This window comes from Pipra filicauda, unplaced genomic scaffold (assembly GCF_003945595.2).
Source record: "Pipra filicauda isolate LSUMZ 115617 unplaced genomic scaffold, ASM394559v2 scaffold135_size2527700_pilon, whole genome shotgun sequence".
In the NCBI taxonomy this organism is placed as follows: Eukaryota; Metazoa; Chordata; class Aves; order Passeriformes; family Pipridae; genus Pipra; species Pipra filicauda.
This window is the reverse complement of record NW_024103829.1, coordinates 625,376-642,090: the sequence shown is the minus strand read 5'-3', so window position 1 is coordinate 642,090 and position 16,715 is coordinate 625,376. Positions and strand designations below refer to the sequence as shown.

The 16,715-nt window shown below is 36.4% G+C and overlaps 1 long non-coding RNA gene across 2 annotated transcripts in view; it reads left to right on the top strand.

Annotated features, from left to right (window-relative positions):
* LOC113998264 overlaps nt 1-16,715 on the top strand; it is a 125,645-nt gene that overhangs the window by 44,304 nt on the left and 64,626 nt on the right. For both annotated transcript variants that reach the window (XR_005562397.1, XR_005562398.1), the window contains one exon: nt 3,008-3,090. This is a non-coding gene — a long non-coding RNA (uncharacterized LOC113998264). The remainder of the gene's footprint in view (nt 1-3,007; nt 3,091-16,715) is intronic.

The following is a 16,715-nucleotide window of genomic DNA, read 5'->3' as shown; positions in this document are numbered from 1 at the left end:
TCAGCTTCTAAAAATCAATTTGATGTGACTGCCTCTAGTTTGAAATTAGCATGATTTAACCTGTGATACAGGAAAAACCTTTCTCCACGGAAAAGGCCCTAATGGGAAATCTAATGATAGCATATTCCCCAAGGAAAGCTGCCACCTTAGACTGTGTCCCTGTAGGAGGGAAAGCGAACAACTGCAATATTCCATGTATAAAATGTGTGTGTGTGTGCATGTGTATGGTGACATGACACAATGCTTTGTGGCAGCTTATTTTATTCTGGGTTCTTCACATGACAGATGAAATGATTTCTGTAATTATTCTTAGGTATAAGACCCAAAGTCAGTTCTGTTAATACTTGGACTGTTTGGCATAAAATACATTTAGGTATCTCATTTAAACATCCCTCTGGAAAAAAAGCTCTGGAAATCAGAAGTGATTGAATGGATGAGCTGTAACTGTATTGCTTCTAGGCCCAGTAAAAAGGCAAGTGTAACAGGCTGATTTTCATTTCAAATGTTTCATTTGCAGTGAAGTTTCATCCCAAGGCTTACATAACTAGACTTGCTTTCCTTGTAGCTGAATTAGCTCTTGTTTTACTTCTAAGTTAAATTAAGATCATTGCCATTTTATGTTAAGGAGTAGGAGTAAAATGAAATGTATCCTTACTTTAGCACAAAATTGTATGTTAACCATAACCAGTGATAAAATACTACTTGTCATTACAAGTCTTTATTACTGCTTATGATTAGAAATAGGTGAATTATATAATATGACATACCCCTGAGGAAATTATTGCACGTGTATCTATGCCTTTTTTTTTAAATAATTGATAGGTTAATAATTTGATGGGAATATAGAGTATTTTAAAAATATATAATATAATTAGTAAATTCAGGAAGAAAAATATATGTAGTCTCCTAAAGCCTGAAGAGGCTTTGTTGCATCTCTATTTGTTGCGTAGCAATAATGCAGTTTTTATTATTCATTTAGAGAAAACACTGCTTAACTTTGGTGAAATTTTTTCACTCTTTCTGAGCAGTCAGTGTGACTTTTGTTATACATTTTTAGGTTTCCAGCTGGGCTGGTTTCCTTTCATTGCAAGATTGAAGTCAGTCAGTGTGTCTCCAGGATTACTGAATGGTTGAACCCACCTCAGTGGTGTAGGGTCAGCAGAACAACAGTTTTGCAACTTATATGCTTAAGAGAGAGGGAGTATGTCCAGAAAAATTCACTCAAGTCATCTATCAAAGGTGCCAGCGCAGCTGGTGGCTTTATTTCTCAGGAAAGCAGAGAGAGATGGAAGGGCATGAGGGGAGATTTTATTGATTGCTTTCTGGAAAAATTATTCTATGAGCTACTCTTGAAAAGAATGTAATTTGCCTGAGGTGTAGCAGGAATAGTATGAAAAGCCCTGGGAGAAGTACTTCCCTGATTTATATGGATATAAAATTATGCCGTTCTCTCAGAGCCAGAACTTGTATCAAGAGCTCCACGAGTGTCACTACAGATGAATGTGACTTCATGTGTTTGATAATGATACGGGTAACTTTTGAATGATCTATTGGAAGGAAAACTGGAAGAGAGATTTTTACTTCTCAATGAACTCATGTTCATGTAATAACAAAGAAGTTATCATTTTGGCTCTGGCCTGTCTTTGCTTAGGCATACCTTGTACTAGCTTGCTGGAGTGGTGGGCAGCATCTATATTCTTGAGACAAAAAGAGTACAGAGGCTTGGAGTTAGCATGGGTGTTGCAGAAATCTGGACCCTTCAGAAGCACTGGATGTATTTCATTATGATTGTCTTCAGGAGAGTCTTATAAAAATGCCAAACTTTGGTAGGTTTATTTGTCTGACATACATTATGTCATACTCCTGACTCTTGTGTTGTCTGCCCATCTGAACACTTGAAATCATCTTGAACCTGATCAATCACTATCAATTGATGAACTGCCAATGGAGCTAAGCAGATATATAATGCAGAAGAGAACTAGGCCTTTAAGTTATTTTATCTTTTGTCTCAGTGTAAGTGTATTTAAAAGTGTGTTCTGTGTAACTGGTAAAATACAAAATATTGTGTCATCAGTAGAAGACTCCAGGAGAGGTCATAAAGGTATTTTATTCTGTTTAGCTAATTTAGGCTGAAATTTTACACAGGCAAATAATTAACTGTGGGATGTAATGCTCTGACTGACTTACAAGACTACTTTCTTTCCCATTTCTGTGATGAAAGCCTTGAAAATCTGCAAGTGCATATTATAATACTTTTAACCTGTACTGTAATGTTGGCTGTTTTAAGATCTGAAGCCAAAAGCATTATCTCCTTAGAGCTGTTCAACCCAGTTTCAAGTTTATCAGTTTTTCCACGTGAGATTCTTTGGATATAACTGCCAATCTGTGATTCAGATATAGGCTCATCGCCCACAAGTGAAAGCAGCTAAAATAAAATAAAATAAAATAAAATAAAAAAATCTCAGTTTACAAATTATTGTATTTTATATATATGTATTTGCCATTTTTCATTATTATAAAAATCTGATAAATTAATTCAACTTGATAGTTAAAATTTATATAAATGTTTGTGGAAGACTAATCTTACATATTTAAGGAAATAAAAACAATTTTTAAGAAAATAAAACATGAAAAGAACTTGGTGTTCCTGCATGTGACAGGTGAAAGGTCTAAAATCTGAGGAAATTGAATGTCACTCAGTTACTATCAATCTTCATTGCTCCCTATCACACCACAAAAGAACATAGTTAACTTTTTTGAGTTACAGATTCTTACTGTACAGCCATACACTGACATAATTTCATACTGGCATTAATGTAAAATATTTGTAAAACAATCTTGTCGCTGGAAAACACTGCTTCAGTAGTCAAAGTGATGGAGTCAGGCTCTGAATTTAATTTTGATTCACTGTATTGTTTCTTAAAGTGCTTGCAGACTGTATTTGTATTTTTGTGTGCAAAATTCATGGATGTGTTTACAAAAGGTGAATTGTTTTATCTTCCTCCAGACTAAGAAGAGAACCATATAATTTGAAGTTCACAAAGACGGTGATCAACAAGCCAGCAGAATTAAAGATGGAGCTGTTCTGTGGTGAGTAAACTGAGGCTTTCATACACTGAGCTTCTTGTGTGAAGATTCTGTGGCACACTCCTCAAATAAGTAGAAATTACAAAGTAGCAGTTATTGATTGAAACCTCAAAGAATTACTCCTACAAAAATAGTATTAAAAATGAAATAGTTATTACTGTTTCACTACTTCAGCTAAAATATTCCATTCTAGTACAGACCTTTATTTTTTTTTGGTTTGATCAGCATTCTCACATTTTGCTGTCACTTTGTGACATCTAATGCTGTATGTTGTAGTTGTTTCATCAAACAATATCATGAAGCACTTTTGATTGCTGAAAAACCTCCTACTCCTTGACAAGCTTGTATCTGAATATCCCGCTGCTGCTCTGTTTGCAGTTATGTACTATCAAGTGGCACTTCAGGCATTGACTGTGTAGGGACCTGACTGTCTTCATCTATTCTGGTCACATTTGGCAAAGGTGTAAAGCCCATTCTTGCCAAAATCAGATCAATTCTCACTAGAGACTGTAACTGACTGGCAGTGAGGATGCTCCTCGATGCAGCCCGTGGCCAAACAGCTGAGAGAGAAATGCTGCCGACAGAACAGGATTCTTCCCACAGGGCTCAGCTCTTGGCGACAGCTGAACCAAATGCAGGGGTTCTAAACTGCTCCTCTGCTCTCCTGATATGCATAGTCACCACAGTTCTAGGAAAGCAAAGCCCAAGTATCTGGAAGTGAATGTTAAAATACTAAGCTTTGTTCTGATGAATTTAGTCTTTTTTGGTCAGACCGTGCAGAGGAAGAAATAAAAAGGAAACTAAAATTTAGGAACTTGAGGAGTAACAGGGCTGAATTTGTGTAGTGGAATAAAGGGAAATGCATTCATCTGAAAGTTACTTCGCGTGCTGATACCAGGTTTTATAGCTGATAAATTGATTTAAGGATCTCTTGATAGTTGCAGAGAAAAAAAACCCAACTAGAAATTCCAGTGAGATTTCCCTGCTTAAGTACTTTTGAAACAATATACTGGTGGCTAGCATGGAAATGATGGCTGGAAAAACTGTTGCCCAAGTGAAGACCTCTTCCTAATTCTCCTTCAAAAAGGAAGAAAGTTTGAAGCTGCAGAATTTTTCTAGAACATACAGAACTTCTCTTAATGGATTAGCCACACTGTTTTGTGTGGCTTTTTTCCCTCTTAACTGTGCAGCAAAATGTGTTTTGCAATGTAGAAGCATTGAGTGACTACCTCCCTCCCTCCCCTGGGAATAAACCGAAGTAAATTTTGCTTCTTGTAGTTGTAATGAACCACAGAGGGCTTGTCAGTAAAATTTATCTGTGTATATATATTTTATGCACATCTTGTAATTATATATTTGTCTGTAATATATATATGCTATACATATGTATATGTTCAGTACACACATGTGTATTGATATTTTATGTATGTATAGTTATATATGCACATATATGAGAGAGAAATCAAGAAGTGGTCCTTAAGCTCTGTGGAAAAAATAGAAGATAGTGCTGTTATTTCCAATATGTGTCTCTTGGGAAGTATCATTTAGCATCACTGTTGGATAGTAATGACTCTTTTCAATGTTTGCCCACTTCAAGCAATGATATGACCATCGTTAGATTTATTAAATTCTTTCCTCTGTTTTTTATCTTCTGCCCAAAGTTTGTTGTCCCATTCAGATAGCTTTTAACTGGTACTTTCTGAATTCATTCGCACTCAGTTCAAAGGTTTTTGTATTTCTCTGGCAATGGTGCCTAAAATGAAGAAATCCAGCACACCTTGTGATTGAGCATGCTGCCAACACAACAGATGGATGTGATTGTTGGCAGCCAAGAAGCCTTATGAAACATCGGTGTCAAATCATTAGAGACAGCATTTTTAACTCAAAAATATCTGTTAGATGTTCTGGGTTTATGCACATGATGGAGCATAGTCTAATCAGGTTGACTGAGTTATTTTAAATTTTAAAATACAATGCTTGAGTGTATAGTTTGAGTGTTACCTGTGTAACCTTCAGCTGTTATTTTCCAGTGTCTTCAGGATTTACATTTACTTTGCCCTGAAAAAGATTCATGTTAGGGAATAAAGTCAAAGGACTAACGGTGTGTGATGTGATAAGATACCTGTATCATGTCATATATCCTGATCCTTTGCACACATCTAGATTGCGTGTAATTAATTGCAGGGATTAATTTACTTTTCTATTTTAGTGTCAAATATATTGCTCCATTCAAGTTGTATTCTTTTATTTTAGCTAATATAATTATGCTGAGATAGGGTGACATTTTTGAGATTTAACTGACCTACTAATCTTTTTCCCTCCTTTCCTGCCCTACATGGACACAAAATATTAACAGGTATAAGACACAGTTCGATATTTAGAAGATCCCACTGGATGCTTATCTACATCCCTTAGTTCATAATAACCTCTGAAATCAGAGGTTATTATGTTTAACTCATGTTAAACCATACTGGTTTTATTAGGGTTTTGTGACTCTAAATCAAGTAAGTGCTTTAAAATGGTTACTCTAAATAACAAACAGTAGATTTCCTTTTTTGAAAACGATTGTTTGGTTATCTTGTTGAGTATGAAATGCATGACAAAATACTTGGGATCCTCTGGTTCATTATGCTGCTCAGCATAATCCCATAAAACCAAGTTCCTGCCTTATTTTATTAACATGTTAAGCTCTTTCTGTTAATTTAGTTCTAAGAGAGCTTTCTGTGTCAGAAGGTAAGGGGTGTGATGGTATGTGGAAACTTGTGGCATGTAATTTATCTTCACATAGTGTTCACATCCAGATAAATGAAAGAGGGAATGTTTTTTTCATGAAATAGAAACAAGGTGTTCTGGAAAGAAGATTCACAGCTTATAAAATCACTGTAATATGTTAAATTGGCACATTAAATCCAATCTCATTAATCATTTTTAGCTAAACACAGCTATTTCTACTTCATATTTAAAATTAATGTCTGAGAATAATTTTTTTAAACCTGAGAATTTCATTCCAGACTGTATTATCTTCTGAAATCCAAAGCACCATTAACAGAGACAGGCAAGCCAGTAGATAGCAGGTAGAAGAGTTACTCAAAGCAGGCGGTTCCACATTCTTATCATAAATGTGCTGAAATGGCAGTAGAGAATGTGCATGAGGAATTTAATGGAATTTTCTAGTAAATTCATAGTGGCCTTCATCTTAAAGTTCAAGAAGGCTTCTGAGTTTGCATTTATTCTGGTTCTCAAGCATACTTAAGGATGCCTGGAGGTGAGAAATCACAAACGCTTAAGACTATATGAATATAAAGTACAAAGAGAGAGAGAATAATTTATAATGCAGTGTCAGTGTTTCTGATTTTAAAACACCATCATGTCAACCTTTTTTTCTCCTATCATAATAAAAAGATATGTATTAGTCCACAAGAGAGTTTTACTTTAATTCAGGTTTCATTTTATGTTTTGTTTATTCTGCAGCTATCTACATATTTTCATACCAGATATGATAATGAATTTATATTTTGGGTGAAATGTATACTCAGCATTTTAAAAAATTATAATATATGCATTTTATAACCATCCAAAGTGGCAGATTCTAAGATGGCATAGTACAAAACTTCACTAATAGCCATGGAGTCATGTAAATCTGTAAGATTCTTGCCTAATCTATAAAGTAAGTCCAAATGTAGGATATTTTTTATATTAGAATTGAACCAGGATGAAACCACATCATTATTAATCATGTTTTGGTTACTAGAGGCTCAGCTTGTCCCGCTTCTTCAAATATATAGAGAATTAGAGTTTGGTATGGGAACAAGAGGGGCCACTCTCAAACTGAGCAAGTAGTGACAATACATATCAATGTACACATTGATACCCCAAGGATACTGGAGGAGAAGAAGGGGAATTACTGGGAAGAAAATTCATCCTGTGCATTTCCAGGACTGACTACAATTAATAAGCATAGGCACTTGCACTCAGAACTGTGGTAAGGTATTGGATAGTTCCAAAAGTCAGGCCAGCCTGTGACTGCAAACTTCAGGAGCAGTATGCCTGCTGATGCAATTATAAGTATCTTTCAGGAAATCAAGGAAAGGCTTTAAGACTTGTTCCTTGGCAAATGTCTTCAAAAGAAACACCTCTACTGCATTTCAGCTGTCACAGTGCTGGCCAATGCACACACTATTTTCAGATGCGCTGTGACAGCATATGTTCCCTCTCTTACTGGAATAATTTTATTTGATTTCAAGAAAAGCAGCAGAATGGAGCAGGTTGAAATGATGTTCCTGTTTGAAAGTGGCAGAGCAATATGTCAGTGTTCTGTAGGATGCTGCCTCTCAAATAAAAGTAAAAGAGAGTTTAATTTCCCCTATCCCCCCATGATAAAACACAGTTCTTTTAAGTTAGAAAATAATTTAGATAAGTTTATTAATTTTCTATATGACTTTTAGGTGGTGGGTCAAAAAGTGCTAATTTCAGTGGAAAGGTTGAGGCTGCATCAGCAGATCTTAAAATGCTCAGATGCATCTTTTAATTCATACAAGGTGCTGACAGATGAAGTGAGGTAAGGAAGTGCTGGTGTAAAGCAGTGCAAGGTACTGCATGGGATATGGATATAATTCAGAGTAAGCCATAGATTCAAAAGGTGCTGCCAGGCTAAGAAAGAGTGTCTGGAGTAGATTTAATATATGAATGTTGACCTGCAGATAAAAATGAGCTAGAATAAGGTGAGAATTCAGAAAGGGGCTATTACACTAATCTAAGACCTGAAGGTGGCATGTGCTGCTTGAAAACAACTTTTTAGGCTGCGGTGAAAAAATATCACTGAACTACACGTAAGTGATTAGAACTGGGTTTTTATTAAGGTTCAGGTGGCAGGGTCATCAAGTTGGAGAAAAGTTTATCTCGAAATGGTTTGCCTGTGCTTGGTATTGCTGATGAGGGGTCATTGTCTGCTGGTGGGACTGGGGGCTTGTACAGGGCGAAGGATAAGATGTTGAGAACAGGCTGCTTGCCCAGCCTGACCACTGAAGCTGGTAACAGTACTAGCTACAGACTTCTGATGAGGCACGTTCTGGGAGCAGGGCAGTGAGAGGCCACAAGGTGCTTCACTTCTTTTTGCAGTTGTTCATAAAGGTGATGCATAGCTGTCTTGCCCAGGGTTGTATATTCTTTGTAAAATGAAGATATGACTGCTCAGACATACACACAGTTATCCATGTGTAACAGCTGTTTTCACCATTACAGAAATGAAACACGTTCAACTGTGATTCCTAACATGTAATATTAAGTTCAACCCTTATTTTAATCAGTAGGCCTGCAAAAAGAAAATAACGTAAAAGGCTGCAGTGCTGGCATGCAGCATGGAGGCTGTTACAAAAGATTGTGAAAGTGAAAAAAAGTTGAAAAAATCAGGGGAGGAGAGAGAAATCAGAGATGACTGGGTTTACCCCTTTCAATTTGAAACCATTTGATTTTCAGGGCTCCAGTTTTGTAAATCACACTAGCATCTGCTTAACCTTAATCACAGTTATAGTCCCTTTTTATTTCAGTGTATTTGCATAAGTAAAGTTAAGCACGTGCAAGAATCTACAAAAGTAAAACAAAGGTAGGTACGATATTTGTATTCTTTCACCCGGTTATATTCTAAAGCTGCATGTCCAAATCCAAGTGAAATAACACACAGGAACACCATGTTAGTGATAAGCATTCTAATTCTGAGTTTCCCACTAGGATTTAAATTAGAATCTGATTTGCAGACAGCCAGGCTACATTGTGAAGGCAAGTCAAGTCTTGCTGTAATTGCACTGGCTCTGATTTGTTTTCTAAACCACCTGTTTCTCTAGTTGTGCTTATTTTAGGAAATAAAGCTTATGTTGGACAGGAAGTAATCTGAAATCTTACAAAATATCCTCTGTATCTGTAAGCATTTAGGACAAATTAACTATTTTGAAAGAACACAAGTACAGCAGGAGTAGAAATGTAATATTTAAATTGGACAGGACTTGTTCATTGGAAGACCTGTCACATATTTAGTTGAATTTTCCTGTGACTTGCTAGCTACTTTTATACACTACTAGGAAGGTCTGTCCTGTGTTAGAGATTGTCTCTGCCTTAGCACTTACCAAAAGCTTGGCAGTGGTAGTAGTTCAGTAGGAGAGATCATTGCTTGGTGTGCTCTCTGGTATAATCACACCACTTTTGTGTCATTCTGTGATCTCTCTTTCAGCCTTTCTTGCTTCTGTTGAGACTTATTCCTAAAAAAGACAGACATTGGGATGTGGGGTGTTGTAAAAAAAGTGCTTTTAGGTATAGTGAGAAGCACATCAGCTACTTGAACAGGTGAGGTGAGCTAATGTCTTACAGTGGGGCACCAGATCATGGTAGACTTCTGTCTGAGAGCTGGTGGGAGACACTGCTTAGACTGGGAAACTTCACAGTGCTTCATGGCTTCTGAGGCTCCCAGCTCCTGATGGCATTCCAAGTTCTAATGCAATCTGTAACACTAGACTCTCACCTGTTCACTGGTCTCCATCTCCTCTCCTCTTACAACTGCATTCTGGTTTCCAGAGAAAATAAGTTTGAATATCAATGGCGGATTGAAGTCATGTTGTCCTCACACCAGCAGCAACCCTCACTTTCTAAATGTTCAAGTCTTGTTGGTAGGGGTTAAACTTCACTTTTCACCCTCTTGGGATTGATAGAAAACCTGAACTTTATCCCGGGGAAACCAAGTTTTCCTTTCTTGGAGTGGTAACTATGATATTATGGCAACTAATTTTGATATGAGAAGTCCAGGTTCATTTTTCAGTTTTGACCAAAGATGTTCATCTGCCTGGCATGTGGTTCTTGAGGGTGCCTGAACCATCATGATGGAATAGAGAAAAAGGAGCAAGTGAGAAGGTGAGGAATCTTTCATGCTGTTGAAATTGTTCCCCAAATAGTGGTACATACCTAGTGGTGGTACAACAAAAAATTGAAGGCCAAACCCAGGAATTTAACATTTTTAGAAATGCTTCTAATCATGTCTAATCCTTTCATATCCCTTGGAACAGCATTATGAAAATGAATGCAAACTAGGAACAGCTTATGAAAATTAATTCAAGCAAGGCATGAAAAGCTTTGCTTTTCATATGTGAAAAGCTGCTGAGCAATGCTACTGAAACTAAGTTACATTTAGGTATTCAAATCTTTGGAGGCCTGTACAATGAAAAACTGATGTTTCTGTCTAGTACGAGTACCTTCAATGTTAAAAGAAACTTCTGTAGAGATTTCAGGATAATTTGGGAGCTGGGCTCCCAGTTTTAATGTAAATATTTCTGCAGTTGCTTTTCTTGAACCTTGCCTCTCTTTTTTCAACTGTAATGCCAGTAAGGACAGAGGAATCTACACTGTGAAATCTGTGAGAGTTCTGTTTTTAGCTTCACTGGGAGGTAGAACACAGCCTATCATCCTCTACCTCAGCTATGGTAAAGATTTCTGAATCCAAATTCCTGCAACTGCAATTATGTATAGAACATTTTTGTGCTGTTACTTCTAGGTTAGTACATCTTTATTTAAAAGAGAAAGAGATTTTTAAAGTCATACTGCTGAACTAATTAAAAATAACGCAAACAGAGTTGTCCCATGAGGTTGATTTTGAACCAGAAAACAAAGTATGCTGATTATTACTGAATAACTGATAAGAAAGAGACTATAACACACATCCTCACACATCCCCATTTTTAATGCTTAAGACTGAGCCTTAAATTGTAGTTGTTCTCATGGAGGTTTCCTGGAGTACCTGTGCTGAGGAAATGAAATTCTCACCTGCTCCTAAAGCCATATCTCTTCTATCAGTATGGGAAGAATTTTGGGGCTGACTTACACCTACATCCCTCACTTGTGAAATATTATATCATAACCGGAATGGTCAGAACTGCTGCCTGGGTTAATTTTAGTTAAACCAAATGTACAGCAAAATATGAATCTGTCAGATTATACTTTCCTTTAATTGGTTTAATTTCATTGTGTGGGATTAACACTGATGAATCTCATATAGTGTTTCTTTATGGTGAGATGTGGTTTTTCTAAATGTACCTTAAAGAAATGCCTGTCTTCCAGACTAATTAAAAACAATAGTTCTCCTAAGTAGGAAGTATTCCTATTGAAAGATCAAACTATTTTTGTAAGAGTGCTTCTCTGAAACATACTGAATGTAACATATTCTTCTCAGGATAACAGCACAGTTAAGTGTGCAGATTCTTATTATCTTGCCTACATTTATATTCAGAACATTGGGAAGTGTGTCAAGAATTTGTTGCTCAGGGAGTATATACTTGAAACCTTCGAATCTTAAATATGATTCATGATATATTGTATATGCCATAGGTTGGTAATATGGTAATATTTCTTTGACTGATGTTTAGATGCTTCCATTAAGTGAATTGATGTCTAATTCTCACTCTTGATAACATTGTTCAGTCATTATTTAGTGCTGCAAGATGTGGAGAACACAGTGATTTATGCAAGGAGAGCCCTGTGGGATTGAGTGTATTTTAAGCAGAGCTTTGGTCTTGGGCTGGACCTCAGCTTGTGAGTGAATGTCATATTGAATGAACATTACAATCACAAAAAACCCCCCACCTTTTTCATGCTAGACAGTCTTTAATCAAATCCCACTAATTCTGAATTTATTAAGACTCTAGAGGTTAGGGAACTTTTCCAGAAGATTAAGAGCTGGTGAGCGGACAAATATTTTATAACATATGTATTGAAAAATCTTTCAGTTTGGAGAGCTGCAGGAATTTTAGCAGACTTGCGGTGCTATACAGTTCAGGAAAGGTGGTCTTTGGGATTGTTCTTGTATATGCCAATGGTTTGACAATTCCTTCTGTAATTTGGAAGTTTAATACTATTATTAGAAAATAAAATAAAATCTCTTATTCCTCTTGGAAGTATGGCACCACGTGTGACATTTTAAAGAAAAGTCATATCCGTGTGATCAAGTGGGATAGAATAGGAGGTGATCAGAGAATGGTACCAAATATGGGTGAGGTAGTAGGAAGCATTATATATGCCTGCTTGCAGCAGCCAGGTGAACAGAACACAAGTGCAAGGCACCACATGCATCACTTCTTTCTTATCACTTCCTTTGGGCTTTCTTATCTTCAGAGCACCTGTGCTTTAAACAAAGGCTCCTGCCAGTCTGTTTGCTTCTTGCTGTACCGATTCAGGGCACCTACTAACAGTTGTTTGCTACTCATTAGGATGAATCACCATGGTAATAACCAGCAGCCAGATAAAAGACTGGGAGCCACAAAGGTGAAGCTGACATTGTCTTAAGTTCACTCAGTTTTTACATACCAAACTACATGCAAATAAAGTAAGTCTTTAAAGGGGCATCACCTCTATAGCCATTTTTGTCTCTGTGACCTTATTAGATCCATAGTATCTCTTCCCCGAGCCAGTGCCCTGTCTGCTCTGGGGGATGCAGTCAGTGTCCCTCCCTGGCAGCCCTTCAGTGTGTCAGAAGCCTGTAGGGAATGAAGCTGAGAAACTCACAGCTTCATTTCTCACTAGTTTAATGAGGTTAGTGATAGACTTTGAAAGAGATCACTTGATTGATTCCTTGGCAAGCAGCCATTGCAGAATTCCTCATTAGGATGTCTTATTCAATCTCTCCTAAATTATGGTGATCAAACAGCCCAAGCCTGTTGAAGACTGTAAAGAAAAGAAATCAACTTTTAAATTTGTTTAGGGCAGAGTAAAATGAGCAATGTAGAAAAGGGCTATTTGATTTATATTTAGATACTGGTAGCTCTTATTTATATATTGTTTAGGTCCATGATTTTTGTTGCTGCATGTATGGTACAGCAAAGTTTAAGAACATTTTTTTTTTTAAAGGTGTGTGGGGATGGAATTTGGTAAAATTAAAAAGCATGGGATAAAATAAGACCTTGTATTAGATCTTTCTCTCTTTCTCCCCATTTTACATTAAAGTAAATATATATTATAAGAAATAAAGTATAGCTGGGCAATTTCAGTTGTTTGCATTCTCCTGAATACTTCATATCTCACCATAGCACTGCAACCTAAGAGTTGAAAATGCTATCCATGGTGTAAGAAGTCATCTGCTAGCCAGTTAAGAGCATAAACCTGCGAAAATCAGGATATCTCAGCTGTTTAAAAGTTTGGAACATGTGCAGATATTACTGTAGCTCTCACTGTTTGCCTGCGAGCAGTTTGTTGAAGTTGCACATAGTTGGTTGTCTCGTTTGTTCAAGCAGATTGTCTCCCTGTGGAGATGCAAAACTGCTAAAAAATATTGTAAACACATCTTTTCCGCTGCATTTATCCATCACTTAGGGTGGAGAAGGGGAATACTGAGGTAAAGTAATTCTAAAAATCTTTTGCAAATAATTCCTAATGTTAATTTAAAATTTATTGGACTACCGTTCTTGTCCACAAGCTGAATGGCTACCAAAGTGTAGAAAGGTCATACTAGAGGAATTCAGTCATCAATCCCTGTCTTATACCCTTACCTAAGTGTACCTACCTTCCTCATCTGCCCATTGGTAAAAACAAAATGCAAGGCTCAATGTTACTGTGGTTTTCACTGATACTGCCTTCTAAAAGTAAATGGCAAATGCCTATTGGCTTCATTACAACTGCAGTCCCCCACACTTCATGAATGTTTGTTAAAAGAGCAAGATTATTCATGGCAAGTAAACATAGAAAGGAGATAATATAAAAATCAAAACACACAGGTGAAATTTCATTGCTGTCACCAACAGAATTACCATGGAAACTCTCTTATTATATTTTCAAAATATTTTCATCATTGTTTCCTTTTTCAGTTAAAATTGTCCCATTTTCTAGAGGCAGATTTTTTAGGAGATATAAAGCATTTGTCTGGGAAACCATTTGGGGCTGAGGGAGAAGAATTGAAGATTGTATATAGTGAACTGTTAGACTATTTTTACACTACAAACAATTCCCAGCGAAGTAAAGACATTTAAGTGGGGTGTTTTAATTCTCTTGGTGGTTCTCTCTCTTAGAAGGTATTATTTAACTGATCTCTTTGATTTCATATAAAGGGTAGCAAAAATATCAAACCAACAATGTCATCATGTGTATCTCTAGAAAGGACAGAGTAGAAAAACAACAGAGGTATTGTGTATTAAAAGAAGTAGATTGCATGCTGTTTTTCTGGTGTACCTTTCTAAACCCATTACATCTCTAGCTTTTGATGCCCCCAAAGGACAGTAGAGTTTCTCTTTTGCTCTCTAACCCCTCACAAGATGTCGATGTCTGGGTCAGATATAATTGATTTACGATTCATGGCTGACACTTAACTGGTTCTTCAAATGCCATTGTTCAAATACCCAGTAGAGGAATGAGAGTCACTGTATTAGGTAAATGTACTTTATGAAAAGATGCAACAATTAATTTATATGTTTAAACTTTTTGTTGTTTTCTTCCTGAGTTCCTTGCTGTTCTTTTATGCCTACCTAAAATCATGATAAAATATGGCAGTTACTATTAGTATTTTAGCAGGTAATGTGGCTGCTGCCTCAACAGCTGAAAATACTTGCTCTGAAGAGTTTAAAAGCCATAATGAAATGCAGTTAATGCTTCAGAGCTCTGTCATATTTTTATCACCACAGAATAAAGTTCGGGGAAAAAAACACTATTAGGAAAAAGAACAAATAGTTCTCCTCTGTCACTGACAGCATTTGGATGACAGGTGGCCAGCAGACATCAGGAAAACTGAGAGAGTCCAGCAGCTCTGTTTTGCAGCATTGAGGACAATGTACTTTATAGCATGTAATGCCCTTTACTGCTAAATTCACTGAATTGAAGTTATGGTTATAGCCTTATGTTCAGTTTGTCCAGGACTAGAAAGTTGGTTGAGTGGGACTTTATATTAATTGTTTAGATTTGGAGAATGTGGGGCATTTCAGTAACAACTTAGTTTAGTGTAAACTCAGCTCTTTTTTTCCCTCCCAAACAAACTTTGAATAAACCATGCTTTTAATTCTGTTTTATGAACAAAAAATGTGTTGATTCATGGTTTATGCCCCTTATCTCTACCCTAGTACACCTCAGCAGAGAAGTGGTAAGTGGTTCCTTGATAATAAACATATTATTTGACAAGGTTTGGTGTGGGGGTTTTGGCACTTGTTTGTATGTTTTTTGGCTGTAATCAACTCTTAAGAAACAGAGAAAGTCAAAGCTTTTATTTACTAATCCCTCCCATGATCCATTTGAAATGGAACTGTTTGTAGTGTTACTGCAGTGCTACTTCGTAAAAACTCATTGTGGATGTATTTTGAAGCCAGCTGCCTTTTTTCTTATCTCTGTTAATCTTTGTTTATGCACCACCTTCCAATATGTGATATGCCAATATGTGGCTAATCCTAAATGAATCTTTGTATCTCCTCCAAGTAGTATAAATAAGACAATTCAATTTTGGTTTTGTCCATCTCTTACATAACCTCAACCATTTTTTCTACTATTTTGAAGTACTTATTTTTCTCTGTGACATTCAAGAACAAAAGATAGGTCTTTTCATGCTTCACTGCACAGCTTTTAGGTTTATCTTCATACTTTTGATGGACAGTTACTATATTTTACTGATCCATACTTCACGGTTGTCATTAAACATACATGGAACTGAAACACTTTGTCCTCTAAAATAGCGTTTTCTTTATATTTTTAGTGAAAAGTAAACAAGGGGATGCTACACTGTTGTTTTTGTTCAGTAGAGAAACAGGCTGTCACTAGAGAGTAGTTAAATAGTGTTTTTCTGGCTGACTATGATGCAAGAAATATTGAGATATCCAGCCAGTCTTGCATGGGTGTTGCATTTTGATTCTGATCAAATAATCTAAATACCTGCATTACTAAAAATTTTCACCCTCAGAAGACGGTGAAACTGTAACTGGGCATATACTGCCTGTTCTGACTGTGAATGACTGTGCCAAAATGTGATTTGTAGAACACAGCTGCAGAACTGCTGGAATTTCTCTTTCAAGTGGGGAATGGATTCTATTTCTTTAGTAATTTTGTTGAAAGCCATAGCATTTAAATTTTCTTAATTTGCTACTATGTCACCACTGGTTTGTTCTAGAAGAAGTCTGTGGCAATGTAGGCTGTTCCCCCTTCAGAAATCTCCTCCCTTTTCACCGATCTTCTGTTACAAGATAAAGCAAAGCAATATATCTTCCTTTATGTCAATCACCACTTTTCTGTTCTTGAAATAAATCACTCTTGTTAACCTTAGGTTCATTTCCTTCTCTTCCTGGCTTGTCTTTTCTAATGTTCATTCTCAAGTGTAACTAGAAAAAATAAATTAAAGAAATGGAAGTAAAGATGGAATGAGATACTACAACTGTGTGATGATTCCTAATTGCAGCTTTCATTATGCTAATAGTAAGTATTCTTGTTAAATCACATGGTGCATAGATAGCTTCATCCTCACTATTAATATAGTGTGCTCTCTGTTTTGCAAGTCATTCTGAACAATTGACTATACTTTTTTTTATAAAAGAAGAAAAATCAATATTCTAGTGTGCTTCTGTGCAGATAATTGATTCCAGTGAAACAAAGTCCCTAGGTACGAGGTTTTGCTTTCTTATTAAAAAGAATTA